General features: G+C 54.3%; 3 non-coding genes across 3 annotated transcripts in view; all 3 read right to left on the bottom strand.

The window, feature by feature from the left end:
* The window catches only part of LOC125798729 (28S ribosomal RNA), a 4,068-nt gene extending 3,971 nt beyond the window's left edge, over nt 1-97 (bottom strand). Inside the window, exon 1 of the ribosomal RNA XR_007437528.1 lies at nt 1-97. This exon is cut by the window's left edge and continues 3,971 nt beyond it. This is a non-coding gene — a ribosomal RNA (28S ribosomal RNA).
* A 655-nt stretch (nt 98-752) lies between these two features.
* LOC125798734 (5.8S ribosomal RNA) lies at nt 753-906 on the bottom strand. Its single transcript, XR_007437532.1, has one exon. It is a non-coding gene; the product is annotated as a 5.8S ribosomal RNA (ribosomal RNA).
* A 376-nt stretch (nt 907-1,282) lies between these two features.
* Nucleotides 1,283-3,145, bottom strand: LOC125798725 (18S ribosomal RNA). Its single transcript, XR_007437524.1, has one exon. It is a non-coding gene; the product is annotated as an 18S ribosomal RNA (ribosomal RNA).
* Between the last annotated feature and the right edge of the window lie 1,855 nt (nt 3,146-5,000).

Here is a 5,000-nt window from a genome sequence, read left to right on the forward strand (position 1 = left end):
TTCGCTCGCCGCTACTAGGGGAATCCTTGTTAGTTTCTTTTCCTCCGCTTAGTAATATGCTTAAATTCAGCGGGTCGTCTCGTCTGATCTGAGGTCGCGCTCGAAGGGCTGTCGTCGCCAGGCGTACGCCGCCGCGAGGGAGGGCGGGAACCACCCCTCGCGGTCTGGCTGGAAACCGTTCGGAGGAACCCTTTCGAGACGGGGAGGTTCGATTCGGCCGGAGGACGAAGGATGAAAACGGGAAGAAAAAAACTTAAGCCCCCCCTCTTCGCCTTCTACCGGAGCTATCCTACCAACCTCTCTTTTGCCGCGCTCTCGGCCCGAACGAAAAGGAGAGGGAGGACGGAGATCCGCTGACGGAGAGACGGCGCGCATAACGGGCAGCCAGAGAGGGTAAAACCCACCGGCAGCCGTCGCTACGACGTCTCTCCACGGATCGCCGCCACCTCTCCCCTCGCCGGAACGAGGAACGGTAGAGGACGGTGTGTGGAAAGCCGGCCTCCGAGACCCATCGCTGGGCAACGGAGACGAAGGCGAGAGGGGTGGACGAAAGTCTTTTCCCCCGCGATCAAGCCCGTCGAGCGGCTTTTGTCGAGTCCCGAACGAGAAGGGAACCTGACCGAGTCTGCTTTTAGGAAGACGAAGGTGCGGGCACCTGCGAACCTCCAGCCGCGGTCCCATCGAACCGTCTCTTAACTCTTCCCCGGAGGGAAGAGGGAGACGGAACGAAAAGGTCCGATAGATTGGAATAGCGACCCTCAGACAGGCGTGGCCCCGGGATTGACCCGGGGCCGCAATGTGCGTTCAAAGTGTCGATGATCAATGTGTCCTGCAATTCACATTAGTTCTCGCAGCTGGCTGCGTTCTTCATCGACGCACGAGCCAAGTGATCCACCGCTAAGAGTTGTACTCTTTATGGTTGTTTTTGTTTCGAAGCCATGTAACCAACAGACACAAAAAGTGACGGTTTGAAATAATGTTTTACGGCAGCCGCGGGTACGGGCGCCCCGGAACGCCTAAGCGAACTCGGGGTCATCAAACCGCGCCGCCGAGCCGCCTCCGGAGTAAGAAACCCCGCAGACGGACTTCGGGGGCCAGGTACCCGTCTCCCTTTGGCCGTAAAACACGTTTTTTTGCTCAGGACACCGTTTTTTTCGATCAAGTCATTAAAAGGCCGAAGGGAATCCCTGTAGTTCCCAACGTCGGGCCGTGGCTTGAACATTTTTTGTTTGTGGAAATGGGAGTCGCGCCTACTGGGAGGCACTACCAACCCAAGTCCCGGTAATGATCCTTCCGCAGGTTCACCTACGGAAACCTTGTTACGACTTTTACTTCCTCTAGATGATCAAGTTCGATCGACTTTTCAGCACAGCACCAAGGCCCCGCGAAGGAGCCCCGGCGTGGCCGATCCGAGGACCTCACATAACCATCCAATCGGTAGTAGCGACGGGCGGTGTGTACAAAGGGCAGGGACTTAATCAGCGCGAGCTGATGACCCGCACTTACTGGGAATTCCTCGTTCATGGGGAATAATTGCAATCCCCAATCCCCGTCACGAACGGGTTTAAGCGGATTACCCGCGCCTCTCGGCGTAGGGTAGGCACACGCTGGCCCGGCCATTGTGGCGCGCGTGCAGCCCCGGACATCTAAGGGCATCACAGACCTGTTATTGCTCCATCTCGCGTGGCTATACGCCACTGGTCCCTCTAAGAAGTTAACCGCGACCGCGGGGGGCCGCGTAACTATTTAGCACGAAGGAATCTCGTTCGTTATCGGAATTAACCAGACAAATCACTCCACCAACTAAGAACGGCCATGCACCACCACCCACAGAATCGAGAAAGAGCCATCAGTCTGTCAATCCTTTCCGTGTCCGGGCCGGGTGAGGTTCCCCGTGTTGAGTCAAATTAAGCCGCAGGCTCCACTCCTGGTGGTGCCCTTCCGTCAATTCCTTTAAGTTTCAGTTTTGCAACCATACTCCCCCCGGAACCCAAAGACTCTGGTTTCCCCGCACGCTGCCCGGCGGGTCATGGGAATAACGCCGCCGGATCGCGGGTCGGCATAGTTTACGGTCGGAACTACGACGGTATCTGATCGTCTTCGAACCTCCGACTTTCGTTCTTGATTAATGAAAACATTCTTGGCAAATGCTTTCGCTTTCGTCCGTCTTGCGCCGGTCCAAGAATTTCACCTCTAGCGGCGCAATACGAATGCCCCCGGCCGTCCCTCTTAATCATGGCCCTGGTTCAGGAAACCCACAAAATAGAACCGGAGTCCTATTCCATTATTCCTAGCTCAGGCATTCAGGCGAGTTTGGTGCCCGCTTTGAACACTCTGATTTTTTCAAAGTAAACGCTCCGGACCCCTGAGGACCGGACACCCAACCAAGGGCATCCGGGGGGCGCCGGGAGGCAGGGTCTGGGACAGGCGGTAGCTCGCCTCGCGGCGGACCGCCAGCCCACTCCCGAAGTCCAACTACGAGCTTTTTAACTGCAGCAAATTTAATATACGCTATTGGAGCTGGAATTACCGCGGCTGCTGGCACCAGACTTGCCCTCCAATGGGTCCTCACCCATGTGTTTAGGATACGTTCATTCCGATTACAGGGCCTCGAAAGAGACCTGCATCGTTATTTTTCGTCACTACCTCACCGTGTCGGTAATGGGTAATTTGCGCGCCTGCTGCCTTCCTTGGATGTGGTAGCCATTTCTCAGGCTCCCTCTCCGGAATCGAACCCTGATTCCCCGTTACCCGTGGTCACCATGGTAGCCCCCTATGCTACCATCGACAGCTGATAGGGCAGACATTCGAATGAGACGTCGCCGCCGCGGTGGGCGCGCGATCGACCCGAGGTTATCTAGAGTCACCAAAGGGCCGGGGGAAACCCTCGCGGGTCCCCCGGGTGGGTTTTGGGTCTGATAAATGCACGCATCCCGGCCCCCCCGAGAGAGGACCGGTCAGCGCTCGTTTGCATGTATTAGCTCTGGAATTACCACAGTTATCCGAGTAACGTGTGGAGCGATCAAAGGAACCATAACTGATTTAATGAGCCATTCGCAGTTTCACTGTACCTTCCGTGTGCACTTAGACCTGCATGGCTTAATCTTTGAGACAAGCATATGTTACTGGCAGGATCAACCAGGTTGCTGCGAGTGGTTTTTGTCACAGAAAAAACCATTGGTTCTTAGAGGGGAGAGGGATCGGCCCCGTACCGTCCGAAGAACCCCCCGGGGAGGGGGGGACGGGCGGAGAGGCTCGTCCGAGCTCACCCCTCATTGCTCCCAGTGGAAATTAGTGTGGCAACTCCGCTGCGCGAGTTCCCGCTTGCTTCGGGGATAACAAGGAAACGCTCGTTCCGAAACCGGGGGTCCGGAGCTTTTTGAAGCCGGGTGCTGGAGCTCGGGGGCCGCGAGGACCACCGAGGCATCGAGTCCGACGGCTCCGGGCCGACCGGTTATCGTGTTAGGGCAGATTGCGATATAGACGGGCCGTCTACGACTCCCTCGGATAGGTTCGGAAAGGTCCTCCCCCTGACGGAGGACCCCCCTGGAGGCTAACCCGCTGGGTCGGGTAGGAACGCACCGCGCACAGTGGCCACGGAGGGCCGCGCGGTTGCCTACCCAGGCGGGCTTGGTAGTCCATTCGATCGGGTCAAAATAATAAAAGAGATACCCCCCCTGGAACCGTCTCTGGAAGTTTGGTTTTTCCTCCGTACCGCCTGGGGGGCGGGGGGCGGGACGGAGGCCGACCTGCGGAGCTTCATGGTCGGGTAGGATCGGGTCCGTGTTATAGTGTCCAAAAATCCACTTTGGAACTATTAATGGGGCTTTATTTAAGCTCTGCCATGCTTAGAAATGAATGGAGAATCATCTCCAGTGCTTGGACCCCTATAGATTGCCACTCTCCTCAACAGTCCGACGGCACCCCCTTTGAAAAACCCCCCGACGAAAAATCCTCCAGAGCGCGGGCGAACTCGCTCCGAGGCCGACCGGAGTGCACCTTCGTCGGGCAAGGGAGTCGGGCGAAGGGGGTCAGAAATCCTGGAGCTCGCCACCCTCACTAGTTTTTGGCGTGAAATGGTAGACCAAAAGTGGGGACTTAGAAAAATTTCGCACTTTTTCGACCTACCACTGGTAGACCGAGTGGGACTTAGTCATTTTTTCAGCTTTTTCGGGCCTACCACTGGTAGACCAAGTTGGACTTAGTCATTTTTTCAGCTTTTTCGAGCCTACCACTGGTAGACCAAGTTGGACTTAGTCATTTTTTCGACTTTTCGAGCTTACCACTGGTAGACCAAGTTGGACTTAGTCATTTTTTCAACTTTTCGAGCCTACCACTGGTAGACCAAGTTGGACTTAGTCATTTTTTCAACTTTTCGAGCATACCACTGGTAGACCAAGTTGGACTTAGTCATTTTTTCGACTTTTCAGAGCTACCACTGGTAGACCAAGTTGGACTTAGTCATTTTTTCGACTTTTCGAGCCTACCACTGGTAGACCAAGTTGGACTTAGTCATTTTTTCGACTTTTCAGAGCTACCACTGGTAGACCAAGTTGGACTTAGTCATTTTTTCAACTTTTCGAGCCTACCACTGGTAGACCAAGTTGGACTTAGTCATTTTTTCGACTTTTCAGAGCTACCACTGGTAGACCAAGTTGGACTTAGTCATTTTTTCAACTTTTCGAGCCTACCACTGGTAGACCAAGTGGGACTTAGTCATTTTTTCGACTTTTCAGAGCTACCACTGGTAGACCAAGTTGGACTTAGTCATTTTTTCAACTTTTCGAGCCTACCACTGGTAGACCAAGTGGGACTTAGTCATTTTTTCAACTTTTCGAGCCTACCACTGGTAGACCAAGTTGGACTTAGTCATTTTTTCGACTTTTCAGAGCTACCACTGGTAGACCAAGTTGGACTTAGTCATTTTTTCGACTTTTCAGAGCTACCACTGGTAGACCAAGTTGGACTTAGTCATTTTTTCGACTTTTCAGAGCTACCAC

This window comes from Astyanax mexicanus, unplaced genomic scaffold (assembly GCF_023375975.1).
Source record: "Astyanax mexicanus isolate ESR-SI-001 unplaced genomic scaffold, AstMex3_surface scaffold_82, whole genome shotgun sequence".
In the NCBI taxonomy this organism is placed as follows: Eukaryota; Metazoa; Chordata; class Actinopteri; order Characiformes; family Acestrorhamphidae; genus Astyanax; species Astyanax mexicanus.